Raw genomic sequence first — 14,541 nt, forward strand, 5'->3', positions numbered from 1 at the left:
ATTTGAACATGAAAAATCAGTTTAATGATAAATAAAAAGTTTCTATATTGCTGATTTTACGAAGTAAAATAAAACATTAATTATAGTATAATTATTTATTCACTAAATTTATCTTTCAGTATAAAAAAAAGTGTATTTTGGTTTTTTTAATTTTAAATAGTAAAAAAACCAGAATAAAGTCAATATTGAATTAAATCGTTAGAGTATCCAGTATCCAGGCCAGTTTCGAAATATTGTCATATGAAAATGATTAATTAATTATCGATTTTCACGTTGTACTAATGATTATATAAAACTTATGTTTAATAGGTGTTAATATAATCTATAACAATTAATATTATTCACCCAAGTGTACATATTAATATATATTAAAATCAATAATCAAGATCAAATATTGTACCCATTTATGTATTTGTAATCGAAAATGGAATGTATAATTTATATTTTATCTTTATCTATGACCATGTATCAGTATAAAATAATATTGTGAATTATAACAAGTTGTAAACAAATTTATTTTCAATATTAAAACCAAACTTAGATTATACAAATGATATACAAGATCTTATTATAAATAAGTGATTACATAGGTATATTTAGTTACATTTTTATTTTTTTCGTTCAGATTTTTCCTAAAATAACTGGGTATTTGAAAAAATTTCTTTTACATTGTCTGGAAAAGCGTTTTCAAAAAATGTTATATATATATATATATATATAACTCGAAAAAGGTTGTACTTTAAAAATATAATAATACTCCAGGCTTAACATTTATTTATTTACTCATTTATTGATTTGTTTATATATCAATTTATGAATAATATTTGTTGCCATCTTGAGCCATCTTCACCAATAATGAAAAAATCTAATTTTTTAATAAGCTTATTTACAATTGAAATCATTGCAAGACCACTAAGCCGTGTTTGGGTCATGGTGTTTCTTAAATAATTTTTAATTAATTTTAATTTTAAGAATGTCCTTTCGTAGTGTAACGAACAAGTAAAATGCCGTCAAAAAGTTGAGGAAATAACATTATACTCGTATAATGTATTTTTCACATTTATTTAATAATAATTTAAATACTATCGTGTGAACATAAGATAATCCATAAAGACGTTTAGTTATTACAAATCAGTATATTTCATTTTTATTATTATTTCAAAATTCCATGATTTTACCTACTTTAATTGAAAATTTTTTAAAAAGTACTGAATTTTACTATGAGGCCCGGAGAAAATCTCGCCTTCAACCGTATAGTTCGCCTCTGTACTTAATATATATTGTAATTTTATTAATTAATTTTTTTTACAGATAAATAACTATAGTCAATTTATGAAAAATGTTGTGTTGGTATTATAATTAATTGGCTAAAGGTATCACTGAGTATCATGGGTTGACATGATGTTTTTTTTATTTTTTAGTCGTATAAACGTACAAGCTGAATAAACCGGGAGATATTTTACTATTTCAGATTACAGCAATTACTAATTTTACTAATTACGATATTAAAAATGTTTTTGTTTGAAACAAGCACTTAAGAAATTTAATGCATTCCATTAATTTGTCTTCTTCCTTTTAATATTTAAAACTTCTTCTGTTGAGATTTTTTTCTGACGCAATAGTATGCATTACTTTTTCTTCAATGGGTTTTTTTTCGTCTTTTGTTTTTATTTTTGTTTGGGGATATTTGTTTTCGTATGCATTATTTGTTTTCCTTCCGACTTCTCTGTTCAAATTTTCTGGACATTTTTCGATTTCTCGCATACTTTATCATTTGTTTTTCACAATTGGCTTTTCAGTTTGACATTTTAATATTATGTATATTATTATTCGTACTATTTTATTATTCGGCATGTTCCACTAGGTACTGCTAATTAGTCTTTTGTCTATTAATCTTCTTAGGACTTTTTTTTTATTCTTTTACTCGATTTAAATTGTTATTCCTACAAGTCAAATATGCTCTGCCTATGTTTTAAAGACAGAAGACCAAAATTACACTCTGAAATTAAATTCATTAGCTTTTGAAATCCTATGTTCATGTGAGATTAACGAAAGATAAAAGAGCGCCAGTGGCCTAGCCAAAAATTCGAAAAAGAGACGTGTAATCGGTCCATAACGGCAGCATATTAAATAAGATAAATAATGCACAGATGTATCTAAAAAAGGGAATGTCAGGACATTAGATATTTGTATAGAGAATAATATTAGTTATAATATTTATCCCTAGGTTTTTGTGTAATATAATTTGAGTATGAAAATGGTTCTCGTTTTTGGAATGATAGCATATGAAACTATATTGCTGCTAAAATTATATAATAGCAAATTAGTCATATTTACTATAGCTAGCACATCTTTTAATTTTCTAGTTTCGAATTACGTAATAATAAGAACATCTGAGAATGCTTAAATATTTTCACACTTAATCGCATATTCTAGAATGTAAACTAATCTATGAAATTATAGTTTCGAATTTTGCAAAATCGTATATAATTAAATCATACCTTTGCATTATGTTATATTTAAGTATTATATTTGAATTTACTGTAGGCATTTACCAAATTTAATATCCGACGTAGCATACAATATTTAACTGATATTATATGTAAGACATAGTTTTTATTAAATTATAATTATATAATACAACTAGCTCTTATTTGATGAAGTTGGTTTTAAATTTTCTGAAATTAATAAAAAGAGGTGTTATAAAAATATTATATTTTGTTAAAAACTGCTTGAATAATATCTAATAAAAAATATACTAATATTAATAAAATTAATAGTACACATGATCTACATAACGAAATACTATTAAGAGTCGAAAGTGATCTATTACATTGTATACGTATGACACGTACTTAACTTTATTATTTATATTTTTATTATGGTTTATCATTTAGTAGTAAATATTTATATTAACCATCATTTATATACAAAAGTTTCGCAAGAAATATGAAATACAATTTCATGCATATCATTAGCTTAGAATGTTGACAATATTACCCTGTCCCAATAATTTTAAAAGTACTTATTTACAAATATGTAAATATGGTTTATAATTGTAAGTTTTTTAAAAAGTATTAAGGAGATTTTTGAATGCCGTTAAAATCATGATTTTACAGTTATAGACAAAACCGTATCTGGGGGGGTCCAGGGTGTCTGGACCCCCCCTCGGAAAATTTTATTCAATATTTTAAGAACGTTTAAAATATTTATTTAATTTTAACACATAAATATTTTCAGTCAAAAATGACTTGTACATGTTTTGGACCCCTCCCGAAAAAAATTTCTAGATACGGTCTTGGTTATAGATATCAATATAGGTAATTATTATTAAATCATCCAGAAATATTTGTACATATGTGTGTAAATTATTCTTAAAGGTTCTTAGTTTCTATTAGTTGTAATATGTTATATAGTTAATTACTATATTATATGCAATATTATTGTTTTAATTTGTCACATAAATTACATCTACACGCATCAAGCATTTCTTGAAAACTGAATAATATTTTATATGTATAAAAGATTTCAAAATATGAATAAAAACAAATCTTTTACATAATATTTAAATCAATAAGTAAAATCATTTATAATATATCATATTTTAAACGAATTATTATCATACCTTTAATAATTGATAAAACGATTTTTTTTTTATTCTGTTACATTAAAAAAACTTAACATAAAAATAATATATACGTGTTCTTAAAGGGAAAAATATTTGTATGATAATTTAGAGCTAAGAAAAGCGGTGCACATTTTATCATAAACATTTTGGAATATAAATTAGGTAAACATAACCTTTTATTTAAAAAATTATTTTAAAATATCTATTTCATAGGAAAAAAATATATAACAATATAAAATAAAACTGTGAAAAATACTTAAAAATAATTTATACTATACACTCTAGACGTAACTTAATTTAGTTCAAGACTTATTTGTATTAAATATGCCATAATTTGGAATGAGTGAATAATAATTAAAATTCATTATTTATATATTTATATATATGTATACCATATAGTGAAAAGTATGATATATTTTTTAAAAAATAAAAGGATATTATTTAATTTAGTATATTTTGAATACCTTATACATTTTTTATATACCTGTACATTTGATTTATAATTATTAAGAAAGTTATTCAATTATTTTTAAATTACTTCTTATTACAAAGTATTTTTAATCAAAGCCTAAACATAAAAAAAATGTCTTTCTACATTCAATGTAAAAATAAAATAATGTTTATTATGTGTAAAAATATAAATGTAGTAATTATAAACTGTGTTACAAAAGGACTCGTTTTTCCAGACATCCACTTGGACATCTCATTACTGTAAATCGTAATGGTGTAAAATGTTTTCTCTCTTGAATGGTTCGAGAAGTATCTATGTTAGTACATATAGACGAATGATTACACAACTTCCAACGAAAAAATAAACAAAAATAATATCCATTCAATATACATTAGAGCGAACAATTTGTATAGTTTCCGAAAATGACTGAACCCTAATTTGATATAATAATATTAATTTCGCGGTAGTAATAAATGCAGTTCAATATGTTACGTAAACGATCAATTAAACCCTCGGGTATAACAATATTTATTTTCAACATTTTCAGTTTTGTTCGTTTTATTAATCGCAATATGCCGTTAAATATACAAGATTTTAACAAATAGTCATAAAATAACATCAAAACACTATCACTGTCAGTGCCACGGTAAACACATATAACCATAATGTAAAATTATTGAGTTTCCCCTATACATAATATATACTCTAATAATGTCTATAAAAGAATACCTTTCAAGAGGGCTTTACATTTTTCATTTTATTGGCAAATTTTATTTTAACACCCTTGGTATCTGATAAAAGATACGCCATTGGAGCACTGATCAAAGTTAATTATTTATTAAACCAGTTGATGTATAATACTTTAAATTTCAACCATTACTAACAGACTCTAAAAAATCCTGTTCGTATTAATAAAATATTAAAAAACGAAACAATTGAATATTAGTGTTCCTATAATTTTAAGATAATACAAAAACAATTAAGTCGCATCTAATTTACTAATCAAGATTATTTCTATGGTTTTACGAATAAACTATTTATTTTCAATATTGCATTAACAAAACCTGACATTATTGACTACAGCATTAGGTATAGTGATATACTTTTATTTAATTTAATTGAAAACATTACTGTGTAGTTTCTTTGCAGAAGAAATTTAATAAATGTGAAAAAAAACTTAATTCTGTTTTTATACTTAATTTAGACCATAAAGTAAAAGGATAAAATATTGAAGTGTTTATTTTACCAACTTCTTATAGCCAAACCATAGGATATAACAATTTAGGACGGATATGCATATATTTCTATCGCCATTATTTGGTAGTTGGGTTTTGCGGTGTAAACGAAATTAAATGAAAAAAATTACACGGTTATTTTTATTCATTTTATTGGATTATGTATTTTTAAATTATAATATTTCAAAACAAACATTTAATAATGTTTTAACTAATATAGTACAAAGTATTAAAAGCATAAAGATATAAGCTTAATATTATAAAAATCCGTCTAAAATTATATAATTAAATTTTAAATAATTAGGAATACTAAATAATATGCCTCTAAAAATGTGTACATAAATCACTACAAAAAGTAGAAAGCTACATTTAATAATATATCGAATAGACAAAATATCGATCTTAATAATTTAGTATTTTAATCAAAATAAATGTGTTGATTATTATATTTAAAAAAGATAAAAATTATTTTTAAATAAATTGTTTAATTTAAATTCTCAATTCATCTGCTATATATTTACTCACCTCACATATTTATTTTGCTCTCTCTCTTTCTATATATATATATATATATTGTGTATTTCTAATAACAATAAAAAAAAAAATAAAAAAAAAATTAAGATTACATTTTTAAAGGATTGAAGGTAATCTATGTAATAGACGATCACGAATTCGATAAAAATTAAATTGACTTATATTTGATATATATTTTTTCTGTAAGACTATTACAGATATTTGTAAACTGTTTAACTAAAATCTTAAGGTAAAAATTGTAACTTACATTGTGTTTTCGATGGCCTCAATAAAAAATATAATATATGTATACATATTATAGATTTTTTTTATAATTTAAAAATGTATTTAATAATTTAATTGCATTTACTTACAAGAAAAAAACTTTAAACAATTTTTGACGTGTATGTTATTGAAGGAAAAAATATGTTTATAGATACTGTGTTGTTTTATTAATTGTTTTAGAACGTGTGACCATTTAAACGTATCCAGAATACAGTCAATTGATTCAGTGTCATTGAGTAATTAGGTCCTACTCCGACTGTACTCGTAGTTGAATTGCGTCGCTAATATAAAAAATTTGGCCGAACTAAGAATGTATAGTATGTTGTCCGGAAATGTATCGACAGACAATGCGACAAGCTAATGTAGAAAATTAATAGATTTAGAGTTAGATTCAGCAGTTTATCATCGCGTACAAACAAATTGCAGAGTATAGAGAAAAACTATAGTTACACCTACAACTGTTGTATAATAAATTACTTATAACTATATGTACAATGTAAGTTATGATAATTTATAACGTTTGTAATACGTACAGAATTTGATATGATTTGTATTTTTATGCTTATGAAATGCGTTTACCAGAAAACCATAATGCTTTGCACAACTCTAATGAAAGATTAATAATTAAAAATAAAAAAAGGAAATTAGATAAGTAGTATTTATTCAGATATTATAAAATTGTTATAAAAAACAGCTTCTGCTGATAAATAAATATCTTTTAGCATTTTATAAGTAACGTTTTCACTGTTTTAAAATTTGAGCTTCGTTATACCCAATTATGCCTACACACGTTTAGTGCAGTATATATATATATATACATGAATACAACCACGAACATATTGTACACACAAGTAACATATACCACTATTTATATGCTGCGAAATTGTTTTTCTTTTATAAACTACAATAATATTTTTAGATTTTATACATAACTATAAGTAATTGTCTCCACACATTTTTGCGTATACATCAAAGGCCAAAGCTGCGCTTTAAAACGACGAACCTAAATTTCTATGTTGTTTTCCAATTTATGTATATTATCTTTTTATGAAAAACTTCCAAGGTTTTTATTTCCTCAGCGAGACTAGAGCGTGGAAAACTCATTTTTATTCATTAAAGGCAGTCGAAAAAAAAATAAAAAAGTTGTGTAATAAATAAAAAGAGGAGATCATCTAATAAAATAAGCTTACATTTTTTAGTATTAAATTTATAGTATTAAACGCTGAATAGATCTAAATTTTTTTTGATTAAGTGAAATTAAATTGTTCACTACTGTTTGGCTGTTTGGTAATAATTCTGTGTTTTTTAATATTTATTGTGACAGAAATTACTGTACATAATATATAACATCGATGTACATTATACAACGCAATGGAAATATCATACCTACTCATTATTTTTTCAACACGCAATGTAATATTTGTACTACCCTAGCCAGGAGCTTTTTTTTCGAGTGGTACTTTTTATTTATACAGTTTGTACAATATAATAATTTATACCCTTGAAACCATATATCGTGTACTTAATTCGATGTGAATTTGAAAAAATAAATAAAAATATATGTGTAGATTTATTTATAGTTATAGATGAACTTGTATAATAACGGTTCTTATATAGTATTATAATGTGTGACTATTATGTTCATAAAAACCAAAAATTCATATTTTTAAAAAAAATTGGTGTTGAATTTTTAAACTATAAAGCTAATAATATAAGTTCAAATAGGATATTAAAACATGATGCATTATGTAAATTTAAATTTAAAACAAGGTAAAAATTATTTTACATAGTTCAACTGTATAAAAATAATTAATAAATATTTCAACATTTATATCTAGAGAATTTACGTTTATTCATACATTTTGAGTGACATTTTCATTAAATTGTTTCAAAACTTTCTAAAATAATTGAAATTTGTTAGACATTTATGTAGGTATATTAAGTATATAAGTGAAATAATAGATTAGTTTTTTTATTTCCCCTGTATTTTTCTCAGGATGAGTAGCATCTACGCCTTATAAAATAGCTTTTTCTAAAAAAGTGCAAGTTAAATAAAAACTTTTATTTTCGCTTGGTCATAGGATTTGAATTTATTAAATATTAGTCATTTTTTATTACTCTATGACTAGTTTGAATCCCAAAATATTTTCTTGAATATTAGAATCCTTACATAATATATATTCAATTTAACTTTAAAATAAAAATAACTATTCATATAAGTATTATATAGTATTTCAGTATTATATAATATTCTATATAATATATACCTTGTAACTATTTATAATTATCTAATAGGATATTCTAAATAGTCTACAAATGTTTTATTTAATAAAAATAAAAATAAAGTATTATAAATATATTTACCGTCTTAAGACAATGTTGTGTCACTATGGACACTTCTCTTTATGTTTTGTTGCTTCCTTGAAGTAAAAATAGGAAATAAATTTCATGTTTTCTTGTACATCCTGAAAAATATCTCGTTTTTCGTATTATTGATCGTTTTCTCATTATTTTCCCTTCAATTATGATATTTAGTATTAATATTTTATTATAAAATAGCTTTTTCTAGACATTCATAATTTTTATTTTTATTTGTAATTAAATCTTTTGATTTGTCTTTTTTACTTCCTAAATATAAATATTCATATTTCATATCAATAAGTTAACATACTGCATATGAACAATTTAATTAATAATTTTGTTTTCTCCGTGTGTACATCATACTTGTTATTGTAACATAATACGTTTTTTCTATTTACGGGAACTTGTCTTGCTTGCACAATATTCTTCTAATATATTTTCTTGTCTTATTTGCATTTGTTAAAAGTTAAAATGCTCCTGAGATTACAAAACTCATTGGTTTACTCAGTTATAGAAGTCGTATAATAGTATATATAGTAGACTGATAATTTATTTTCTTATTTTCAAAAAATTGGTTTTGCCTATATTGATTTTTAATTTAAATTTGTTTTAAGTGTACTGTTACATTTTCAGCATGGGGTTTTTTTCTGATGTAACTTACCACAGTGTAATCGGTTGCCATTGACTAAATTATTTATGTTTTAATTTTCATTATATATTTATTGCTTTTTCAATAAAAATATTAAATTAGTATGATGATAAAAAATACATTCTTGTCTGACCTTTTTTGAAAAAAAATTTTTACAGGTCAATGAAGGAAACATTACGATGATCTATTTACATCAAATCTTCTATCATTTATATTCTACATAGTATTTGTTTCAAAGCTGTTGTATCGGTTTTCATATTGTCTTTTGTTCCTTCTTCCTGAATCCAAAATAGGCATCCAAATGTTTTAAAAATATTTTCGTCTGCTTTTAACAATATTTAATAAGATTTTTGAAAAGTGTGACAGAATTGCTATTGTACTATAGTTGATACATTTTTACATTTCCTTTTAGAGAATTAATATATATTTTTATATCATTCTGCTTTGTATTAAATCGGGTGCGATTTTCCAAATTCATAACATTCTTTTATTATTTTAAATAGCTTTTCTTTAGATTTTTTTCCAATATTCTTTAATATTTTTGCAGTGAATATATATATATATATAAATATGATTTAATATAATATTTTATGAAAAATGTCGATTGACAGATAAAATAATGTAATAAATATTATTAAAGTATGGTGTTATACTTATTTTTTTTATTTGCATAATATTGTTATTTGACAACAAAATGAATAGAACGCTGAAATTTTTATTTTAAATATAGAATATTACTGGAGTAAAAATAATGTATTTAAGAATATAAAGAGTCAATCGTCACGTTTGAAAAAACACGATAACTATGCAAGTTTACGCGTTCATATTATTATACCATCTTCAATAAAAATTATTTTTATGTACAATTTTTTATTTGATCTTAATTTATTATTAATGATTAAATACATAAGAACAAAGAACAAATTTCAGAATAAAATGAACAAAACGTTTAAATTGGACGATAAATAAAATGTTAAAGATGGTTTCAAAAGCTTTGATTATTACGAAAAATTGATGAATACTGTATAATAATAATACAGACTTTTTTCTTATACAAATATAGTTAAAGTTGGGAGTACTTAAATGTTTATTTCTTTGGAAAAAACAAATTTTGTTTACAGAAAATTTTATAAAATAAAAATTCAAGATTTATTGACATACTTTTTTGAATATTCAAAATTTCAAGTATACCTATCTAATTTTGATAGATTAATACGACGACTGACAAGTATATTAAGTACCAAATTATTTTGTAACAGTTATATGCTATAAAGAATATTACAATTTAGTTACATGTATAATAAAATTTAAATCATTTAAAAATAATTATGAAAATGAAAACCCACTTCAGATCGTTAATATATTTTTCATATGTATTGAATATTATAATGTCATTTCATTAAATATTATTTATATTTTATCATAGTATTAATTATAATAAAATTTTAACTTTTAATTCAATACATACATTATATTATTACTATCAATTACTATATATGTATATTCTATAGTATATATAATCATTTTTATAATATTTGTGTTAACTGATAATTATTGCTAAGATTATGAAAATAAAAATAAAAGTTAATTTCAATAAAAAATATTAACAAGTAGTATAGAGTGAACAGAAAAAGTAAAAATTGTTAATAGAACTGTATGGTTAATAAAATATGAACTTTTTATTTGATTTCTTTTAAGCTGAAAATATCATAAAATCAATAAACATATAATAATAAAATATTAGGTAAATGTTAAAAGAAATAATTTTTGATAAATAAATAAAAAATAAAAAAATTCACAGTACAAGTACGTGTATACGAAATGTATATAGATTTATTAATAAATACGAATTACTCATATTGTCATATTATTGTGTACTCTGCTTGCGGATATATTGAACGTGATAAAATACATATTACACGAGTTATGTATTATAGATACAAAATAGTTTCTATCATTTTGGAAAAATAATGTTATTTTATTAACATTAACATGGTACAGTGGTAACTATGGAGAATAGTTTTAATTTTAATGGTCGTTTAATATAGTATACTAGTATCCACGATAGGTGAATATGTGCAATAAAACGTTTTCAAATAATTAAAGCCATTACATTGATGATATATAGGACTAATGAAATTATCATTATTAGACCTGATGAGTAAATATTTTTTAACCCATAATACTATTTAACTGTAGAACTGATTTGTTTATTTAGTTACAGTGGATAATTTATATGGTACTATACCGCCGTCGAAAAAGGGGGATTTAAAGACCAGGTGGTAGTAATAATCTTTATTTTGAAATGGGCATATCATCTTTATACAAGTATGTTGGGGTCGTCACGTTATATGTTTAAGATATTTCAAACGTTAAACGGGCGGAGGGGAAAACAAATTATATCCAAACTTAGGAAACGAACTCGTACAACTGTATGTGTAATATGTGTACGTACTAATAAACTTTGCATAATGAGTTAACAGATATTTAAATATGTCGTTAAAGTAACAAACAAAATCGTGTGGTACGACAGGACGTTAAAAGCGAATGTATTTTCTGTCCCCAAAGTCAGAAACATGTGTGTGCATATTATACGCAGTGTAAGCGCGTTAGCCGAGCGCACTTCGAAAACAACACGACCGGATGATTCTTCACGAACAGAAATCGGATTCAACGGCAAATAAACGCCGGTCGTGATTTTTCCGTATTTATATTTACATAAGTCCGGGTTTACAGCCAGGCAATGATTATTATACCTACCTGGAAACGGTTGAGCGCAAAAATCCAACGAAACATAGGTAAAACCTATTTTTATGTACGGCGAAATAGGGGAAATAAACCGGGAGCGTGTGTCTCAACAACAGCCAAAGAAGACGGCGCCGGAGGTGCAGAGGAGAAGAAAAAAGGTGTTCTCGCATGGGGTAATACAATATATTATTGCTGAGTATAATATGTAAATGCGTATATAAATATATCGCTTTTACGAGTGTCAAGATTGTGTAATATGTATATATATAGTTACAATATGTACATATAGGGTGATTTTTTAACGTCAAACCCTAATTTTCTTAGTCAATTCATGCGTTTTTTGAACAAAAAAAAAAAAGAAAAAACGTTTCTACAATTTGGAATTATTTTATGCGCTACTTTTGCAACGCATATTTTGAATTTCTAACTCTGAAGTAAAAACCATGCGCAATATAAAAACCGAAGTTGATTGTTGTGAACTATTTAAAGAATTGCAAACAAAACATCGATATGACGAGCTGCTTACTTCTCTTATCTACGATTTATCACAACAATTCGAGGATCGATTATTATGAGACGACGTTTGTTTAGTTTCGGAATACGAGATGAACAGTATTGAAGAGATGTACAAATTAAAAAATCGTTTACAAAAACGAGCGGTTAAATAAAAAATCACCCGATACATACACACGACCACGACCACAAAATAATATATCGTATATCCGTCGTCGTCCTCACGAGTGCATACCATATCCGTATGATAAAAAAAAATATATATATTTATATTTCATATCGTACGAATGTGGATGCATTAATGTATGTATAAAGGACGCGGTGATGTGTGCGATGGCGTTGTGCAGCCGCTGAAAATCTCGTTCAGTCCTCAGTAGCGCGCCGAAAACGAGGGGAAAGGAAAAAACGGCGTCGGCAGCGGCGGTGGAAAACGCGATCTCGCCCGGGGTCAGAAAATCGATGGTCGGCCGGTGTCGGCTCGGATCGCCGGCGGTGGCCGACGCCCGAACGCCGCGCGCCGGGGATCCTTTCGACCGGAATTCCACGCACACACCAGCACGCACGTTCATACCGACCGGTCGCTGCCGCCGTCGCCGCCGCCGCCGCCGCAGCCGTCGTTATTTTTCGCGTACAAAATATTAATAATATTATCCGCCGAGGAGTGCGTGAACACAACAGTGCATCGCAGTGCCGCCTTTAACCGTTCGCGGGTGCAGACAACGGGGACGTGAGCGTAAAAATAATTTTTTTCAATATTATAATATAATTATTGTGTTCGTCGTTACGACGCGCGTACAACGGCGCACGTATATTTGCGTGGAAATTAATACGAACGGCAAAGGATTAAGTGATTTGTTCGCGTGTGCGCATCAGCTCCGCCGCGGAGTTTCGAAAAGTTATGCCGGGTGCGGAAAACGTCATTATCATCACGACTTCCGTCGCCGCCCACGCTGCAGCGACAGGATTGCGCCGGTAATACATCGCTGCGGAAAGTGATCGTATCCACACACCACAGGTGAGCATCGATTTCGTCCTGCACGTCCGTTTTTCGCATTCTACGCGCCGAAATACTCTCATCCTGCTGGTTTTTCGAGAATTCGGTTAACGTTGTACGTCGATACGCTACGTAATACACGACTTTTGATACCTGTATCCGCTATTACTACGGCTGAATGACAAACATCGCTTGTGTCCTTAACTCGTATTATCACATAAACACCCTAACTTATATTTATCACTGTTACTTTACTTGTAATTCTACTGTTTTTACTACTACTACTACTATTAGGTACGTATGCTCAATTCGATGGCCGCGCGAATTCTATCTATATCCGAAATACCAATTCCGTCACGTGCGTTGCGCATTCCGTTTACGTATATATATATATATATATATTATAGACTTGCGTAAACAACCCGAATCGACATCATATTTTTGTAACGTTCAAGGTATACGTGTTTTAATAGAATTAATAATAACAATGTGTGGAACATCAAATAAAACGATACAAGCAACCGGCAATTGTATTGCTTCGATATTGACTTGTAGAGAAATAATGATTGTTAAAAAAAAAATAATAAATATTTCAAGAATTGCGCCGCATTCAATAACCGTTTTTAGGGTGCGTCCGTAAATATATTAACCGGACGATAATAGGTTTTATCCAAAGAAAATGGGCAGTCATCGCAAGCCCCCCCTTAGCGTTTTCTTTAATTATAATAATCATAAATAATCGTCGGTGGCGCTGAGAAATGATTTTCTTCGACGTCAACTAACGCAGGGTGATTTTTCATTGTTCGTAAATTGCATACCAAGACCCGGGCCAATCCCGAGAATCGAGCGTACTGCGAGTGGAGAGTGTTATGGAACTATCACGAAATTTGGAGCCGAAGGAAAACTCTTGCAGTAAACACAACAATATATTATATTGATCGATGAATATAATATTTTTATTTCTGCCCTCAATCTGCAGGTTTCGCTCGCATGAAAATGTTTAGCCGGCACAACAACAACAACCGGTCTACAAAAGGGTCTTTTGAATTCAACTCTCTTTCTCTTTCTTTTCTTTCCTCCCGCGTTCACTTCCATTCTCCTTCTCCCTTACACCCATACACACACACACACACACACACACACACACACACACACACACACACA

At 26.8% G+C, this 14,541-nt stretch overlaps 1 protein-coding gene across 4 annotated transcripts in view; it reads left to right on the top strand.

Annotated features, from left to right (window-relative positions):
- The first annotated feature begins 12,910 nt into the window (after positions 1-12,910).
- LOC112691459 (protein turtle) overlaps positions 12,911-14,541 on the top strand; it is a 92,660-nt gene continuing 91,029 nt past the window's right edge. For all 4 annotated transcript variants that reach the window (XM_025565710.1, XM_025565712.1, XM_025565713.1 and 1 more), the window contains exon 1: positions 12,911-13,398. The gene's annotated coding sequence lies outside the window, so the exon portion shown is untranslated. The remainder of the gene's footprint in view (positions 13,399-14,541) is intronic.

Source organism: Sipha flava, unplaced genomic scaffold (assembly GCF_003268045.1).
Source record: "Sipha flava isolate LNK unplaced genomic scaffold, YSA_version1 615_pilon_pilon, whole genome shotgun sequence".
Taxonomy (NCBI): domain Eukaryota; kingdom Metazoa; phylum Arthropoda; class Insecta; order Hemiptera; family Aphididae; genus Sipha; species Sipha flava.